Source organism: Mesocricetus auratus, unplaced genomic scaffold (genome assembly GCF_017639785.1).
Source record: "Mesocricetus auratus isolate SY011 unplaced genomic scaffold, BCM_Maur_2.0 Super-Scaffold_100009, whole genome shotgun sequence".
Classification (NCBI taxonomy): Eukaryota; Metazoa; Chordata; class Mammalia; order Rodentia; family Cricetidae; genus Mesocricetus; species Mesocricetus auratus.
The window spans coordinates 6,191,300-6,211,551 of NW_024429193.1; positions in this window are offsets into that span (position 1 = coordinate 6,191,300).

Genomic DNA, 20,252 nt, shown 5'->3' on the forward strand with positions numbered 1-20,252 from the left:
AAAGAGGGGGGGAGTCGTAAGATAGCGGACGAAAAAGCAAACTTATGCCGCCCAATGGATAGCGTCTGTGGAGGTGGCTTAGAACAGAACTGTGACTGAGGTAGCATTTCCTTTCTGGAAGCTCTGTGGTAGCCAGGGAAGGCTTTCCGAAGCAGGACATCCTTGGCCTGGGAGCCTGCAAAGTCAGGGTTCTTGTGATCATACATGTTGTGGTGCTAACATTTGTGACACCATGCCCAACGCAAGGACCTCAAGGTAAACTTTTCACTCTCCATCTACAGAAAGAACAAGTGCCATTCAATCCACAGACACACGTTCTCAGCATCGAGAGATGCTATTAATGTCAAGCCACCATCATATTTCATCTTAAAGGGGCACTAAATAAGCACAGAGAAGTCATACAGGTGAGCCGTGTGTACCGGTCGTAAAACAGCATATCGTTCAGGTTGAATTATTTCATTAGGGCTTATTCTTTGAGTAAATTGGGCAATAACTTTGCCCAATCGTTACGGTCTATATGGAGGAAGGCTATGAAATTGAAGTCTGTGGCCTCTGCTGTGTGTATATTCAGCTCTTTCTATTTCTTCCATCACCAATGGGTTCACTGGAATTTAGACAGAGATGCTTGTGTTTATTCTTCCTGTCCTTTTCAGACATTGTCAGGCTTCATTCCCCTGGGATCTGGCCACTGCTTGCCTTGGTTTCTTTTTTCCTGTCACTGTGATAAAATGCCTGACCAAAAAACAGCTTAAGAAAGGGTCGACTCTAGTTCACAAGCTAAGGCCTGGGTCACTGTGGTGGGGAAGTCTAGACAGTGGGCAGATGAAAAGCTGGTCCTGACATATCACACCCACAATCAGAAGATGAGAGCGTTGGATGCCAGCAAATGTCCTCCACATATACATCCCAGGTCCCACCCACAGGTAACATCTTCCCACATTGGTTGACATAATGAAGAAAACCCCTCACCCTGGTAGGTATGTCCAGGGAGGATGGTGCAGGTCTGTCCTACTCTCCAAGACCCCTAAACTGCAAAGCAAGAGAAAAGCCAAAGGGCAAGGCCATGAACATTGCCAGAAAGCTTGACCCCATTAAAAGTGCAAAGTGTGGCCCTTGAAGTCACAATTCTGTGTTTGGATCCTAGAATGGCCTTGGTCCAGTTGACCTCTCAAGGGATTAGTGTTCTAAAGAACCACAATGGGTCCAGTCATATGCCCAGTGATAGGGCTCTCCATGACCACAGAGTATACAGTCATATTACCCTGTGATAGGGTTCCATGACCACAGAGTGTACAGTCACATGTCCCATGATAGGGCTCTCCATGACCACTGAGTGTAAAGTCACATGTCCTGTGATAGGGTTCTCCATGATCACTGAGTGTATAGTCACATGTCCTATGATAGGGCTCTCCATGACCACAGAGTGTACAGTCATATTACCCTGTGACAGGGTTCCATGACCACAGAGTGTACAGTCATATTACCCTGTGACAGGGTTCCATGACCACAGAGTGTATAGTCACATGTCCTGTGAGTGTTGTCTGTGACCACACTGGTAGATCCACATGCCCTGTGAGGAGCGTGGGAGGACTAAAGGGATGAGTATGGAGTGAGCTGAAGTTCCGCTCCAGTCGGGGGACAGCTGGCACTTGGTTCAACCCTGGCCTTGATCTTTGGAGGATGTGAAGCACACACAACGTATTCTTCATCTTCTCTAGTCCTTGTGCCTTGAACCTGATCCGTGGCACATGCCTCCCCTCAGTTACCCAAAACTGACAGAATGCAAGCAACTGGTAACAAGAGAAAAAGATTCCCTGTTAACGTGTGAGTGGGCTGCTCCTGCCTCTGCTTGACTTTTCTACCTCCTCCTTAGCAATAACAGCATAATAATGTTTATGTTTTTCTGCATTCCCCTATCTCCCTAACTATACTAAATTAATAGGCTGCACCATGGCAGCAGTTTCATCTGCTTTGTTTATTCTAGAATAGTACCAGCCACTTCACAGGCTCTCAGTAAATTGTTGTTAATGAGCTAAGGATGAAGGAACCAACCACACACCCTGATCTGTAGCCTGATGCCAGGTGTGCAAGAGCAATCTGCTTTTCCCTGCTACACCTGGGCCAAGCTGTGCTTCACCAGACTCAGAGCGGAACTCCGCCCCTTTCCTGAGATCATTGACAGTGTGGAACTCCGCCCCTTTCCTGAGACTGACAGTGGATACTCCACCCCGGTCCTGAGATTGACAATGTGAGACTCCCACTTTTTTGGGCTGCGGCAGAGGTCATACAACACACTTGAGCAGTCTACACAGTGTAAGAGCTTTGCAACACCAAGTCTCCATGGTTTGTATTTCCATGCCGACACCTATGAAAATGGATCATTTTCCCTCACCAGATCTCTGAGCTACCCAGAATTCTTTGCTATTTCTAGGCCATTTCCAGGTACCCAGAACCATTTTGGACTCCCAAACCACACTGTGATTTTCAGGGAAGTGCGTTGGAGACCCTGCCAGTTTAGACTCTGCAACTGTACGTCTCTTCTGGAGCCTGCTCTCACCCAGGGAGATCTCAGAGGTGCCTTGGGTCCAGATTTTCCGGCCTCAGACACTCTAGCCTGAGCCAGGCTCAGAGAGCAGGTACAAGGCTCCTTCTTCAGGGCACATCTTCACATCTCTGCATGTCCTGCCCTCAGCGAGGATGCTGCTTACTCCTCATCAAGGTAGCCTGATCTTCTCCAAGTCTGTGCTTTCAAAACCCAAAAAGCAGGAAAGCAACTCCCTTTTCTCATTTGTATAGGGTCCCGTTTTCTCCTGACTATAGCCAGCCAAATGTAAGAAAGGAGTCAAGGGTTAAAAGGAAATAGGAAGAGAAAAGGTTCATCGGTGTTTGGAAAACATCACACATGTACACACGCATGCAATCACGAGACCAGCTGTTTCCAGCTCTCAATGCACATTTCCACCCTCCCGTATCTGTAGAACGGCAGATCAACTTGTGTTAAGAGCCCTCGAGCCATCCTTTTGAAGAGCCGATGTTGGCCATGCGCCATTTATGAACAGATATAAATATGCTAGGTGGCAGGTCCTGCTGAACCATCACATTCCACGAGAAGTTCCTGTTTGATGCGAGGGCCACCAGCCCTACTTGCTGACCCTGGCTGAATCCCATTGTATTCATTCCATGAAGCTTTTCTACAAGCTACACAGTATTCTAAAGAACAATAGATTAGCCCAAAAGTGCTTAGTTTCCATTCATATAATGCAAAATGAAGAGACTCCCAGGCTACAGACCTGACTCTCAATTACCTGCAACCTAGATTTGGTGGTGACTGTCTATGCTGCTGTAATTTTATGTCTACAATTTCTTTATGTCTACCACAAAAGAAGTCAAAGAAACTCATCTCTGTGTGCACAGGGCACCCCAGATGTCACACATAGAAATTATTTTTATGTATTAATTTAATTTCAAGGCCACATTTATTCTCAAAATGGACTTGACAGAATAGTATTTGAGCCAAAAGATAATGTTCTCAACAAAACTGGGCTTCCTGTAGATAAGTAAAAAGTAAGTATGGATGCCAGAGGGAATGTAACAGTTTCTATCAATCTTTTATATGGTAGTGTTTTATTATTTTAAGTATATTTATTAATACATTGAATACCTTACCAGCATATATTATTATACACAATTTTAAGCTTCGTTAGATTTTCACACGTGTCTGCAATACATTTTGATCACACACAGGTAAGCTACCCTCCCGTGTCACGCCCTCACGCCTGCCTGCGCCCTTCCTCGATGCTTCTGATGAACCAGTCTGTTTCCCCTTAATGAAACAGCTGCCATACTCATCATGCTTTTCAGCCAGACAGCGAATTCTCCGAGCAAACAAAACCATCTAGTCTTCACTTTCAAGATCCCAGCATAGGACATGGGCCACACGTGGTATTTAACAGTGAAGGAGAATTTGAAGCGCCTGCAACATACCAGATGCTCAACACGCATACTCTCTAGCTGGTAATTATGACACGACGCAAAAGCAAAACACTGGAACCTGTTTTCCATCCGTTTCGTGAAGAAATGGAATAAAAAGAAAAACTATCTCTGAACTGTTAAGTCACTCATGCAGGATTTAAGTCCTGTGAGTGGCTGATGCTGGGTTTAAAGGGAGTGTGGACAGGCTCCACAGTCACATGCCCTCTTCACTGTCCCCAGGGTTCCCTCCCCCTGCATGACAATGACAGTGCCAGGGAAGGAGGGTAGAGCTTTGCCATCGGTACACGGAGTGGTGTGGCAGCCTGGACAGTGGGGAAATGACAGCTAAGTGTGAGGGCTACCTCCCAGGCTTTAAAGTGAAAGCGTGATCTATCCCTTTCATTTGCCACAAAAAAAATCCTCCCCCTTCTATTGGCCTACTCTGCTATCTCTCTGCTAATCCCTCCCAACTCCGCCCAACCCCTGCTCTTTCCCACCGCCAGCTGGACACGGCTCTTCCCTGCCTTGGGGGATTCATTCATGTGTACTTTTGCTCATCCTACTAGCATTAAGACAAGGCAGGGCTTGCCCCCAGACCGGCAGGAGTGACCTGTGTGGGACCCATCCTTACCTAAGGCCCCAGTCCATTTAGTAAAAGTTTTGCATATTTGGCTGTGATCATTACAGGGGCATGGAAGCATGGACTTAACACGCACACCGTTTTTGATAGCACGTTCATGTCTGCTCAATATCTAAAGGAATCCCAACAAAACTGTTTCCAGTGGTGGCTGCTCATTGTCAACTTGACTTGATTTAGCCATCACCTAGGCAGACGTGCCCTGGATGCGAGTGGTACCATCCCCATGGCCTGGGGTCTTGGACCAAAACCAAACAAGCAGCAGCCTTCCGGCCCCATTGCTTCCTGATTGTGGACCTACTATGGTGAGCTGTCTCACACTCCCACCACAGCAAGAGCCACTTTAACCGGGGCCTTGCCACAGCGATGAGAGAAGGAACGCCAGATTCCTATTATATCTCATTTCCATTAACGTAACACCGATCGCTTGCAAGAATATGCAACCACATAACTATACTCTTAGAAACTCTCTAATCAAATATTTTTTGTTAAGTAGGAAAACCAGTAAGATTTCCAATAAACTTTCACACTGATTTAAATCACATAGCACACGGCATCGCCTCTCAAACAGAGAAATTTGTAAACATATTTCTCCTACGACTACGTAACTATGAATCAGCTGCAGGTCTAGATTGGAAGGTAAAGCCTTGGGGTGGGGGTGGGCTGGGCCAACTGCTCATTGATTTTCTCCATTCTCTGCCCTGGGTCTGCCAGCCATCATGACAGCTACCATTCATTTCCCCAGCCAGCATGCAGAATAACAACGCCTACAGCTGGCGATTAGGCCCAATAAATGGGAGTTCTCTTTGACTTGTCTCCAAAACAGATCTTTTCAAGAAACTAATTATATCTGGGGAAGGAAGAGTTGGCCGTGAAGAGGAGAAAAAAATTTTTTACCAGAATTACAAACTGCCCAATCAAGGCTAGACTTTTCTCATTTCCCTCAGGGAGTATTTCTGAATTCCCTGCCATCACTGCTTAATAGAAATGATCACGGATCATTATTTGGGACTAAGTTCCTGCATTAGGCTCTAGAAAACAAGGTCAAACCGTGGAAACAAGTTCTCACGTACTCAATTCCAAGTCACTAACAGAAAACTAAGTTGATGTCTGGTTTTCTGAGGAAACAGGAGATGGGGACTAGCCAAATCTCTCAAACCAACTGGTTTGAGTGAGCACAACAACAAAGTCAGCCGCCTTTGAAGATGCAATGTCCTCCACAGACTTCACGTTTAATGCTTCAGCTGACAGCGGTCTTTGGAGAGGGTTCTGGAAACCTAAAGGAAGTGCGTCACAGGGGGTGGGAATTTGGGCTTGTGTTATTCCTGCCACCCCACTGTCTGGATGCCTCATGATCTCACTGCCACGGTATTCTGACAAATACCCTCAGTAGGGCCAAGATCCCATGGACTGTGCCCTCTGAAACCTTGAGGCAAAACTAACGCTCCCTTAGACTGCTGATGACAGCATCTGTTGCAGCTACCAGAAAAGCTACTGTAACGTGAGCTCCCTCTGCTTCACTCTTCCAAAGGCCAAAGTGGCTTGAAGTCGCCTGAAGATAAGCAGTTATCTCCCTGCTGTTTTCTTTCCTTGTTCCTGTCTTGGAGGGGAAGCAGATGCAGAAGGACCTGTCCACTCTTTGCTGATCTGCTCCTCAGCCCCTTCTCATTTAACCTAGCTTGTCCGTTCAGCTTGCCAAAACGCTCACTCATTCTGTCTCGTGCAATCAAACGTTGCCCAGTCCCAGAAGTGACAGTTCAGCCAATTAAGTTCCTGAGGCTAAATTGCCATTCTGTCTTTGGACATCTCTTTGCTTTCAGTACCAGCCAATAAAAGACAGCGAAGAGCACCAGTAACCCAGATGCTCATTTCTTTGCCACAGGGGTGACTCCAAGGAGCTTTTAAAGGCATCGAATGTATCGGAAGAAAGCTAAGATTTAAAAGAACATGAAGCTATAATTCTCTTCAACCAAATTAAAAGTACACGCCAGAGAAGGGCATGATAGTACATGCCCTTAATTTTAGACCTTGAGAGGCAGAGACAAGAAGATCTGTGTGAGTACAGGCCAGTCTGGTCTATATAGCAAGTTCCAGACTAGTCAGAGCTCTCCAGTGAAACCCTGACTCAGACAAAACAAACAACTACAGCAAAGCCCAAATATATACCATGTGTCCAATACATATTAGGAACATTATTAGACACCGGGGATATATACATGCATGCACACACGTGTGAATAGGCTTCCCACCCTGCTCTAGTTTACAAACACCGGGGGAAACAGTGACTCAAGTCATTCATGGACACATGCCGCACACTGGCGTAGACCCTAAGAGGCACAAGGAGAAGAGCAAAAGCAACAGCACTTTGAACACAAACACGAGATGGCTTGGTGTTTGCGAGTGGTTCCCACCCATTTCATTCCTCGTGATAACCTGTAAGGTAGATACCAGAACCCTCCGTTTCACGCCAGTCACGAGGGAATGCTGGTGCGGGATTGACGGGAGCAAGTCAGAATCCGGTCTGCCTTCAGCGGAGAGAAAGGCCTCACACCAACCAAGGAGCATTTGTTAGGATCATCAAATCTGGTTTCTGGTACAGCCCCCAGCAGGCTGTGCTGGAATCCATAATAAAACCACTAATAGAAATTACATACTGGGGTATTTCCAATGAGACTGCTAATGGGGGACCTGCCTGTATTAGATGACTAAATATGTTGTTCTGGGCCATTAAGATTGCATTATGCATATGCTGAGGTTGGGATTGGCTGGAAGCACACAGACAGCTACTAATCTGATCACTAGACTGTGTTCGGTAAATTTGATCAGGGATGAGCCGAAGTTAAAAGTATAAATCCTGCTGTAAATAGGGAAATAATTGGAGTGCCCAAATCAGTTCATAGCAGTCTGCAGCCAGCTGGAAACCTCTAAGCATTTGTGTGTGTGTGTGTGTGTGTGTGTGTGTGTGTGTGTGTGTGTGTGATATCATATATTCAGAAAGGTCTGCTTAGTGAGTAAGGTGCAAAAGTATACACTGGTCCTACAGTACGTTTTTGTTTTTTTGTTTTTTAGAAAAGCAAGTTACTAAGTCTGCAAGACTTTTGATGTATTTCTCCCTGGCTCGACTTGTTTCTGTCTCTCCACGATGAAGCTCTTATAAGTCGTTTTATTCTGTGTGTGTGCCGTCTTCAAATACACATCACTCTGTTCTGTACATGAGCACTCTATTGAAGCAGAATCGCACCCTGTGTATTCTTTTGTGATAGCTTTCTCCACCGCATGATGGTTTTCGATTCTCATCCCCGTGGAGGCATTTCCCCACGTTCAGTCATCTCCACTGCTGCCGAGTGGGTCGCTTATCGATCAGCTCTCCTGTCGATGGGCATTTAGTTGAATGTTTGCGTAAACGGAGTCTGATACTCCGCACGCGCACACCCGGAAATGGCCTCCTAGATACCAAGATATGCTCCCTTCCCATTTAAAAGAGATGTTGGGGTTAAAAACGATGAGGATGGGAACGCCAAGAAAGGTTACTAAGCAGGGCTATAGATGGGTATGAGGTACCCGATTAATGTGAGATTGTACTCCCAGTTGCCTGGGGAGGGGTAGCAGAGGGCTGGCCTTATTTTCCCGTGTCCTGCTCCTGTTGATGTTGACAAGGGTGGGGACGGGGTTGCACTAGCATCCAGTCATAAATATCCATGGGCCGTCTTTAAAATCCAGAAGCAGACCCACGGGCTGCTGCCGCCGCTCCAGTCTGCAGGGGAGCACGCTCGTCGCTTTGCTGGAGTCATCACTGCTTTGCTAAAACAACGTTTGCTTAATTCTCTGGACTGAATTCATTCTTTTGAAGCCAAGAGCTGAGGGACCCCAACATCTGCCCGGGCAATGCCATGTGAGCGTGGGATGATTAGATGTTGGGGAGGGGGACTAGCGGGGTGACAATGGGCACCACAACACAGTTAGATGGAGTGTAGAAGCTGCAGTGTGCCGCAGGCCACAGGACGGGCAGCCGGGCGAGCCGCAACACAGCACAGCGGCATGCGTTTTCGTGAATGACTGTAGGACACGCAAGCTCAAAGGCTCCAGACGCCGTGTTACGATGGGGAGCTGGGAGAGCTAGGTGCCCTGATTTCCTTGGTACATATTGCATTATCACACTGTGCTTTATAAAACTTTTAAAACATGTTTACAGATGGGAATGCTAACTTTGCTGTTCTGATTACCATACGTGGTATGTATGTATGTATGTATGTATTCATATGTGTTCCAAATTATCACACTATACTTCCCTTCGTAAATGTATACAACTGAAATAATAAATTTTTCCCAAAGTGATTGTACACTTTATATCCCCCAAGGTCTGTGTCACATTCTCACCAATCCTAGTATTGTCCCGTTGTCACCCCGTGCCATCAATCCTCATGGGAAGGAGATGGTAACGCATGGCTTTCGATTTGCTTTGTCTCGATCGCTAATGAGGTTGAGTGTTTTCATATGTTCATAAGCACTCGAGTTTTCTCAGTAAAACACTGTGCCCTTCTCTCTCTCTCCATGCTTCTCCATCTTCTGATAACCACGCGGTTTAGATAATGCAGTCTGGTGGCTCATGCTGGTGAGAGCTGCTTAAAAACACATCTGCACTCCAGTACGCTTTGTCCTACAGTCTCTTCCAAAAGTTCACTTTCCAACTTCTGAAGTTCTTTTTCTCGCTTTCTAAACTTTCAGCTCATCTAAAGCACATCTCAAGAACAAGAGCAGGTCTGATTCTGCCTGTTTCCATAGTGACAGCCGTTGGCCCGACCATGGACCATGTCTATCCCCAACCTTGGTGTATGATGCCAGCGGTGTGTGTGTGTGTGTGTGTGTGTGTGTGTGTGTGTGGCTGACATCTTCACGCTGGGTCTGTTTCTGATCTCCTCCCTGGCGAGGTGATCGCTTTCCCTAAGTGCCAGGCTGATACAGAGCTTTCTGCCTGAAGTCTCAGCAGCAGGAACGGCAGGCTCTTTCACGGGGATGTCAGGACCGGTCCTAGCTGCTGTCTCTCCTTTCCTGCTCTACACACTCTGGATACCATACATCAAGATTCACAAGGGATTCCATTGATACATAGCACCTCCGCCATGGGAGACCTGATCGCCAGCCACCTCAGAAAACATGCCTCTGTGTGCTGATGCATCTGCTAGAACGCAATTATCTAAAACTGACACTTTGTGTCTATCAGTTGTCCGCTATGTGGTCCACATGCCTTACAATTTAATTTAACTCATCAGATGTACACGTGTGTGTGTGTGTGCACGCTCGCGTGTGTGAGAGAGAGGGGGGCCTACAATATTAGGATATCTTTCCATACGAGTTTCATGTCATCTCTGAAAACTCAGTTTCATTTTCATTCACGGAAAACTATTTTCTTTTTCTTACTTTATACCAATGGCTAGAGTCTTTAGCATCACGTCGAACAAAGCAATAACGAGTCCAATGGTTACGCACATGTCTGTATCCCAACACGCAAGATGCTGAGGCACAAGGACTGTTAGCTTTAGGCCAGTCTGGGCGACATAAGGTGAAGTGAGGAGCAGTATCATTGAGTCTGAGAGACTGGGCTGCTGACCCTATTCTACGCAGCCCTGCGACTGCCTTTACTGAACGTGCCCCATTGTCTGAGTCACGTATACGCGGCCTAAGAAAGACAGCCCTCTAGATTTCTTTCCTAAATGCAGTTGGCCCCTCCCAGGCTGACATTCAAGACTCCAAGGAAACAGCTGTACAGGTAAGGCTCAAGACTATGTTTCCAAGGAAACAAATTCCAGCCCTTGAACTACTGCTGAGTCCTAATTATATAAACCTATAGCACATACCCTTATACAAACTCTGTCTTAAAAGGTAACCACAAGATTTATCTTGTGACTTCTGTCCCAAAGGGGGATTAACATTTATACCGCAAGAGCAGACGAAGCTAGGTAAATCCATGAAGTCTGGGTTATCTTGGAGACATCCTAGAGGTACCGCCTTATTGTCTGAGTCGCCAGATGAGTGGACACGAAGGGACCTGAGTACTCAGGATGCAGAACCCATTTTAAGCACCCGGACTTTCACGAACCAGGAGCAGGTTTTGGTTCATGCTACCTTTAACTGGCAGATGAAAGGTGAGCGTTTCCCCCTTAACCCCAGCACACATACGATTTGCTTAGTAATCCGAATATGGTGATACATTGTTTACCATCCAATAAAGCTTGCCTGGAGATCAGAGTGCAGAGGACAGGCAGTGGCGGTGCATGCCTTCAATCCCAGCAGCCACACTAGTTAGCCGCAGAAGCTGGGCAGTGGGGCTGCATCGTTTAATGGCTGGGCAGTGGGGCTGCACCGTTTAATCCCGGCATTAGAGAGGAATGTAAGACAGTTGCTCGGGGTCTCAGTGGGTACTCAGCCTGCAGTCTGCGGTTCCCCTTCGGTCTGAGCATTGGTAGAGGTGAGAACTGTCTAGTGGCCGGCTTCTTTGCTACTCTGGTCTTCAGCTTGAACCCCAATATCTGTCTCCAGGTTTTTATTATTCGTGCTGCACCTGGATACTGTTGGGAGTGGAAAGAATCACTGAGTAGATAAGGGGCCCAAATCCAGACATCAGTGGCAATTCTCCTGGAAAAGCAAGAGCTTAGAGCCACTCTAGTAGGAATCACAAATGCCATTTCCTTCTCTGGGTCCTGTCCCTGCGACCTTCCTCCACACCACGACTCGTCCCTAGCTCAAAGATGTTTTGGTTCTACCTCGTAAGTAATTCACCTGGCCACCGTCTCGCTTGTGCTTAGAAGCTGAAAGCACACAGGGGGCTTAGCTTAGAAACCTAGTGTGAAATGATTTCACAGCACCCTTGACTGTCCTCCATGCTGTTTCACACACACACACACACACACACACACACACACACACCCAGAGCTGCATGAGAGAAAGCACGGCCTATTCCCATCTTTCTTGTTTCTCCAGTGTGCAGAATCAAACTTGTCCATGACATTGGGTGACATGTTGCTCACCACGACACACACAGACACACACATGGGAGGGGCTTTGTCTCCAGGCAGGGAAATTTGCTGCAATCAGCACCACATCAATATGCTCTATTGGGGACGCTCGGAGGAAGGCATTTCGGGTGTTTTCAAAGACATTTAAGTCAGTCTCCAGCACGCACCGCCAACACGACAGGCCTGCTGAGCTGATGCCTCCCGTGCCTCTTCCACAGCCAGCACCGCTCTGCTCTGGAGTTACCACTTATAATTGCATTTTAATTGGTCTCAACTATTGCCAGGAAATAAGAGGACATGACCGTCAAGTGTGAAAACAAAACGTGGCCATGAATAAGAGAGGTATGGGGACCGCGGGCTGCCCAGTTATGAAGCAGATAATTTGTCGGTCTAAACCAGCTAATATTATTTCCACAAGCCACATTTCCTGGTACTCCAAATGGTCTCCGGTTTTGCATTTACATAAAATTGCAATGTTTATCTGCCAAGTGTGAATCCAAAGAATGAGATTTAAAACTAGCACTGGGTCTTCTTTCCTCACACGGATATGAAGAATTCACGGCTCAGAATACACAAAGTGAAGAGCTAACATTTAATGATTTCCTTCCGCGTAACAAGTACTTGTCAAGAGCTTCGTATCTATTTCCCCACTTAACCCTCAGGACCCTGTGGTTCAGCTACTATTTCTATTTCCAATGTCCAATTTAAAAAAATCAAGTCCCTTATCTGAAGTCATGTCACAAGATAGCAAACCTGGAGAGCCAGTGTCAGAGTATACAGTAGGGTTTACAGTATATGTATGCAGTAGGTTTCAAACAATGGAAGCTACTTTACCCTACAGACCCACCCCAAAGTCTAAGCCATTATATGGATATGTACATGTGTGCCTACTGAGGCCAGAAGACAGCATCAGATCCCTTGGAGCTGGAGTTACAACCTATTGCAAGCTACCTACCCAACATGGGTGCTGGGAGCTGGACTTCGGTCCTCTCTAAGTACAGTATGTATTCTCAACCACCGAACCATTTTCCAGTCCCACAATCCATGGTTTTAACCAGACCCCATGTTTATGTACAGTAAGATAAAAACTTACTTAATCATACCCTATTATTTATCACAAAGATGCCTGCTGTATCCATGTAGAAGCTTACTTTTGGGAAGGTCCTAACAAGAGTTCATGGGGATGGTTACTGCTAACCTAATTCTCTACCGAATCCTCAGACCAAAGTGGGCAAGATTCTGTCTCCATGAATCCTCAGACTGAATGCTGTGAGCTCCTGTCTCTTCCAGCCTTATATTCCTCTCTCCACCCAGCCACATCACTTCCTGCCTCTGCCTCCCCAGTGCTGGGATTAAAGGTGTATGCCACCACTGCCTGCCCTCTATGGCTAACTAGTGACTAGCTCTACATTCTGATCTTCAGGCAAATTTTATTTGTTAAAAGCACAAACAAAAATATCACCACACTACAATGTGAATGCATTTGGAAACATGTTTCCACCCAGACCTGATCAGGGAAAGCTGGCCGCCATCACACTTCAGAACACCTCACAGTTCCTGGGGTTACCCACCACAGCATCTGTTTCTGCTGCACCCTTTTCTCAGAGGGACATTGCATGGAGTGCGACTCGTCACAGACTTCTATGAATATACTAGACACAGAAAGGAATGAAGTGTTATTCTTCCGAAGCCAATGCGGATTTTTAAAACCTCGATCAGAACTATAAAGGAAGTGCAGTGTGAGAGAGAGACAAAGACAGGTTAAGCCTCAGCTGCACTCCTCACTAGCATCCATGAAGCTCCATGAATTAATGATAAATAACGTTTTTCTGGATCCACATCATCAGGGTCACAATCAATTTGTGTTGAATCCCTGTAAATGCTGTGACATACAATCGTTTTTATGCCCATGGCCATCTGCAGATGCAAGTGACCCATTAGTAATCTTTGTCACACTATCTAAAATTAGCATGTAACTAGAATGTATGCAAGCTTTTAATTTAGGATTCTACCAGACCTCACGTCTTCTGAGGGGTGGCATCAATGCAGACACTGCTGAGAAGGCCCACAGTGGCCATCACACTCTGCAGGGAGCAAGCTTCCTCCTGGACTTCTCCTGCTGTGGTCCAGGTTGGTCCTGGTGACCGCAAGCATCCCCTTACACTTTATACTCTGCTACTTCAGTCTCGATGTTTTTACTTCAGTTTTAATGAGCTAATTAAGTCTAACTCGGCAATGACATTTTGGCTTATGTTTTTTCTGCTTACTATCCCGGAAGAACTCAGTGTGGTTTTCATTATTTTGGCCTCCAATTTTCTGTGATCCTTGAGTGATTCTTTTTTTCCACACCGAAAAGTTGAGAAGAATGTGATAAATGAACCAAAGATTCTTTTGATCTACCTGACTTCAAGGAAGGGAGGAAGAGTGGATGGGGGGGGGGAGAGGAAGGGGGATAAGAGGAAGAGAAAAGGAAGGAGGAAGTGACCTGGAAGGAGGCCACTAACGAGCTGCCCATCTTCATGTCCTGTTCTAATCTGATGTCTCCGTTTTAGTCAAAGCGTTCTTTCCATTTGATCTTAGATGGGGCTTCAGAGTCCTTCTTAACCCCGAATTCCAGACAGCCCATGAGTGGGACAGGAAATACCTATCGCACTCTCTGTACTGCACCTGATAAAATCTGCACACACTTGCTACTAGTCAACGCTTTCCCTGGCACCTTTAGAACCATCCGGCAGACTCAGCATCACTCACCAAGCCATGTCTAGGCACAAAGCTCCCCTTCCCCGTCTTCACGGTCACCAAAGTAAGACAGGGCAGCCAGCCTCCAAGCTGTGATATCTCATTCTCAGAGGTGAATCTTATTTCCAAGCTACTAACTTCACCCAAGTTCCCAGGCTCTGAAACCCACAAAGGAAGGAAGACAAGGGATCCCGAACATTCTAGAAAAGCCCCCAATGGTTCTGAAGCAGTGCAACTGCAAATGCGACGAAGACATGATGTTAGTTAGCGGTAAGGGGGCTCCATGGTGGGGGTGGGGTGGGGTGGGGTGGGGGCTCCATGGCAGGAGTCACTCGACGCGGACAAGGTTGGAGACAAATCGAGCTCCTAGACGCAGCGCAGTTAGGAACAGGAACACTCTGCATCTGTGTGCCCGAGGTCAGCATGCTTGATCTCCCCAGCGACCTCAGAGTACAATTAGCTGCTTTACAAAGACTCAGAGCGCAAGGCCGTGAGATGGGAATCACTCTTCACAGTCTTACCGTTAGGAGTGAGCCTTCAAAAACAGGGCACCCAAAGCCTGCGCCCACCCGGAAGAGGAATCCTGAGAAATGAATCGCTGTGGGGCCCAAAGCATGTCTGGCTGGGGCCAGGAAAGCAGCCGTGTTAGAATTCAGAATTCACAAACACGGGGTCCCTTAGCATGGGCCTGGCTCAGGCCTTGACAGAATGAAGGAAGCAGATGAGCAACCTCTGGAGTTCAGGATGGAGGACGAGAAGAGAGAGAGCCACACATCTGAAGACTGCCTTATTTGTGTCTTTTGTTTTAATCAGGCATTTCTCCCCCTGCTGTGGCTAATTTTCATCTTTTCTCACACAAAGTGTAGGTGCCAAGAGCCACCGTCCTGCATCTCCCCTCACTGTACTGACTTCAAACAAATAATGCCACCGATGATTTCAAACCAATAATGATTTCTGCTCAAGTCTTGCCAGTGAGAACGTATCGGGAAATGCGATCCCTCCACTTCTTGTCTGAAACACAGCATTAAATAAGAGCAGGAGACTCCCTCCACTGAACACACGCAAAGTCACATGGTCTTCGGGGAGAGTCAAACATTTCACCGTGGGCAATTTTGAGTCCTACGGGCACCTTTGCCAAATTATTAATGGGTGGAGTGTTTGCATCTCTTGTTGTTGTGATGAACGGAAGTCAGAACAAAGTTCTCACACCCTCTTAGGATCTGAAACTAAAATATGGGCTTTGAGTGACTCCAAGTTTCTTGACATTTTGGAAGAAATATGGGCTGGTGAGTCTGTCTGAATGGTGTCTCCATGGTCTTCATCTGCGGGGTGTTTTCACTGTCTTCATCTGTGTGGTGTCTCCATGGTCTTCATTTGTGGGGTGTCTCCATGTCTTCATCTGTGGGGTGTTTCCATGGTCTTCATCTGCGGGGTGTTTTCACTATCTTCATCTGTGTGGTGTCTCCATGGTCTTCATCTGTGGGGTGTCTCCATGTCTTCATCTGTGGGGTGTCTCCATGGTCTTCATCTGTGGGGTGTCTCCATGGTCTTCATCTGTGGGGTGTTTCCATGGTCTTCATCTGTGTGGTGTCTCCATGGTCTTCATCTGTGGGGTGTCTCCATGGTCTTCATCTGTGGGGTGTCTCCATGGTCTTCATCTGTGGGGTGTTTCCATGGTCTTCATCTGCGGGGTGTTTTCACTGTCTTCATCTGTGGGGTGTCTCCATGGTCTTCATCTGTGGGGTGTTTCCATGGTCTTCATCTGCGGGGTGTTTTCACTGTCTTCATCTGTGGGGTGTCTCCATGGTCTTCATCTGTGGGGTGTCTCCATGGTCTTCATCTGTGGGGTGTTTCCATGGTCTTCATCTGTGGGGTGTTTCTATGGTCTTCATCTGCGGGGTGTTTTCACTGTCTTCATCTGTGGGGTGTCTCCATGGTCTTCATCTGTGGGGTGTTTCCATGGTCTTCATCTGTGGTGTGTCTCCATGGTCTTCATCTGTGTGGTGTCTCCATGGTCTTCATCTGTGGGGTGTCTCCATGGTCTTCATCTGTGGGGTGTTTCCATGGTCTTCATCTGTGGGGTGTTTCTATGGTCTTCATCTGCAGGGTGTTTCCATGGATTTCATCTGCAGTGTCTTTCCATGGTCTTCAGCTGTGGGGTGTCTCCATGGTCTTCATTAGGCCTCCCACCAGCAGGCAGCCCCAGAGCCTCACAGGCTGCCTCTTCTTCATCCATCCCAAGGGAACATGCTCAGTGACACTTGGCCAAAACCTCATCCTGTTGACGTGGCAGGCTTTAGAAAAGAAGCATGGGGTCCCGTGGGGTCTCACAAGTGGCATTCTGTTCATCCTCCGTATGGCTCGTTTTCTATTAATTTTTTTAAGTTGAAGGCAAATATCTTTTCCTTAATAAAACATTTCTCTAAATAGAATATGACTTCTATGTCAGTAAAAGCCTGCACAGTTCTCCCCCAGAAGGCAAATTAAAATGCGATTACTTCTGTGCTTATTTAAAGAGTAAATTGCTCCATTTTCATTTTAGCATCATAGTCAAAACAGAAGGCTAGTCATAAAGACCAGTCTTTTCAGAATTATTTGCTTTTGTTAAAAGTTGGAGTTTATTAAAAGATTTTATCACAAAAGGTAGAGAGCTAAGCAAGAAAAGGACAGTATACATGCCCTAAAATGGGGGCTGGCTTCTGGAAAGAGGGCCTCTATTATTTGGTACCATCCTTTTTGTTTAGTTTTCTCTCCTCTTTATTTGTGGTTTTACAGCAGCAGCAGAGATTGGACCCCAGACTTTAAGCACAGTAGACAAGCACTTTACCAATCTTCAAACAGCCACCTTTCACCAACTATGTATCTCAAGGCCCTGCCTTTAAGGTTCCATTATTGTGATGAACACTTTAAAATCAGCTTGGGGAGTACAGGGGTTTATTATATTTTACAGTGGTAGTCCTTTGTGAAGTAAAGTTAGGGCAAGAATTCAAGACAGGAATCAGGAGACAAAAACTAAAGCAGAGGCTGGAGAGGAGCATTACTTGGTGGTTTGCTCACCATGATATACATACAACCCAGGGATTGGGCTGGGCGGTGGTGGTGCACACCTTTAATCCCAGCACTCGGGAGGCAGAGGCAGGCAGATATCTATGAGTTTGAGACCAGCCGGGTCTACAGAGCGAGTGCCAGAATAGGCTTCAAAGCTACATAGAGAAACCCTGTCTCGAAAAAGCAACAAACAAGCAAAAAAACAAACAAAAGAAACCAAATAAACAGGGATTACACATATACCCCACCGTGAGTTGAGCCCACTCACATCAATATAGACTTGCTACAGGAGGCTATCAATTGAGGTCCCTTTCCTGAGGTAACTTGAACTTGTGTCAAGTTGGCAAAAGCAAAACAAACAAACAAACAAACAAACAGCAATCAACTAATCTAACCAGGCCAGGCTCCAAATCAAGCATTTAGGAGCATTCAGTTCAAGTTGTGTTACTATACAACTTTTAATTCCACAAGGAAATACTTTCATTAGTTTTTCTTATCAGAACAACAATACATGCTTCTTGGGAAAGTTTTGCTAAAAACAAAAATAAAATTCACCAGCCTGCCTTTCAAAGCTAAACTCAGCTAACATTTTAATGAGGGTGACCTCTCTTTCATTAGTCACTACAAATTAATATACCGATAATGAATTCATTGGATGTGGGCAGAGGGAGCCTAGCTGGAGTGATTAAGCAAAGGATGATTCATAATAAGGATAGTGGTTGTCTCTCTGAACTCCACCAGAAAGGCTCCAGGTCTCAGAAACTAACTGACACACCTCAGGACATTAGGAAAATCTGTTCACTGAACCTTTTGCCTCTATCTCCTTGCCTCATTACAGGAAATGGGTACCACGATGCTGTGACTTTAAATCTCCTCTCTTCAAGATGACCAGACAGACACTGTAAGTGCTTGGCTATGATCTCAAAACTCTCTGGAAAGGAATCAAGAATCCATCAAAAGCCCCATCCCTAATCCAAACATATACAGCACAGAGCATGCTGTCCATGGTCTAGACATAGAGCTCTCTCCAAATGTATCTGCTTCCTGGGGTTGGGCTGCGATGAGAGCCAGAAGTGAGGAGCCACTGTGTCCTGGGGAGACGGCCACACACTAGTGACAGATTTACAATGTTACTCTGTGTCCTGGGGAGACACCACACACACTAGTGACAGATTTACAATGTTACTCTGTGTCCTGGGGAGACCACACACACACACACACACACACACACACACACACACACTAGTGACAGATTTACAATGTTACTCTGTGTCCTGGGGAGACAGCCACACACATTAGTGATAGATTTACAATGTTACTCTGTGCTGGGGAGATGGCCACACACACTAGTGACAGATTTACAATGTTACTCTGTGTCCTGGGGAGACCACACACACTAGTGACAGATTTACAATGTTACTCTGTGCTGGGGAGACACCACACACACTAGTGACAGATTTACAATGTTACTCTGTGTGCTAGGGAGACCACACACACGCTAGTGACAGATTTACAATGTTACTCTGTGTCCTGGGGAGACAGCCACACACACTAGTGACAGATTTACATTGCTACCCTGTGTCCTGGGGAGACAGCTACACACAGTAGTGATAGATTTACAATGTTACTCTGTGTCCTGGGGAGACACCACCACACACACACACACACACACACACACACACACACACACACACACACACACACACAGTAGATTTACAATGTTATTCTGGCCGGGCGTTGGTGGTGCATGCCTTTAATCCCAGCACTCGGGAGGCAGAGGCAGGCGGATCTCTGTGAGTTCGAGGCCAGGCTGGACCGACAGCCTCCAAAACAATACAGAGAAACCCTGTCTCGTAAAACCAAAAAAAAAAAAAAAAAAAAACAATGTTACTCTGAAATAAGTGAAAGACATACAAATTGTTTTGTTTCTTTCTCAGTTAGTTTATAATGGATAGTGTTCAAATGAGTTTCCTTACTTCCCATTCATTTCTGTATATGTATGTTCTCCTATTGTGTTTTACTTTGCAGCACAAACACACACACACACACACTAGTACATGAGTCATTCTCCTATCCTGTGAGTGTGTATAAGACGAGGGCATGCTCAGAACATAGTACTAAACACATTTCATTGTATTATAAAATCATAGTTGAAAATGTAAAATAGCAAAAAAGTAAATTTGAGGAACATAATATTGAATTGATGCAGAGTTTCTGGTTAAACATCCTCAAGGTGTTTAATGAAAGTCTTAAGCTTGCTTCCAAAGCTCTAGCTTTTATTTATGTTAGGATTTGTGTCTGAAATAACTATACAAAATTCCTAATGAAAAATTTTTATAATGATCTTTTCAGAGTCTTTGTAGTTACCACTATGAGAAATTTTGTTTGCACAGGTAGGTGAAATATTCTCATAATTCAAAAAATTGTACATGTTCAAATTACATCTAAAGAAATGACAGGTCTTCCTTTTATCTATTAATATAATGCCAAAATTCCTTGTGATCATGTGAATGGCTTTTTCAATCCATTGAAATACTCTTGTATCATGTAGTTAAAAATAATGCTGCTGCCCTCGTTTTCAGGATGAGCATATTTTCATAGAAAACCACCCTGAAGCTAGCTAAATCGCCACTATAAGGGCATTCTGCCAGAAATGGACAGGGGTTTGATGTATATGTGAATTTGGAGACTGAATTGATCACTAAGAACTGTGATCATCTGGAAGTCCCAGTCGTTGCCAACTGAGTCTACTGCTGAACACACACACACACACACACACACACACACACACACACTTACCAACAATTACTAATGAAACAGATGCCCAGATAATAAGTGGGCCT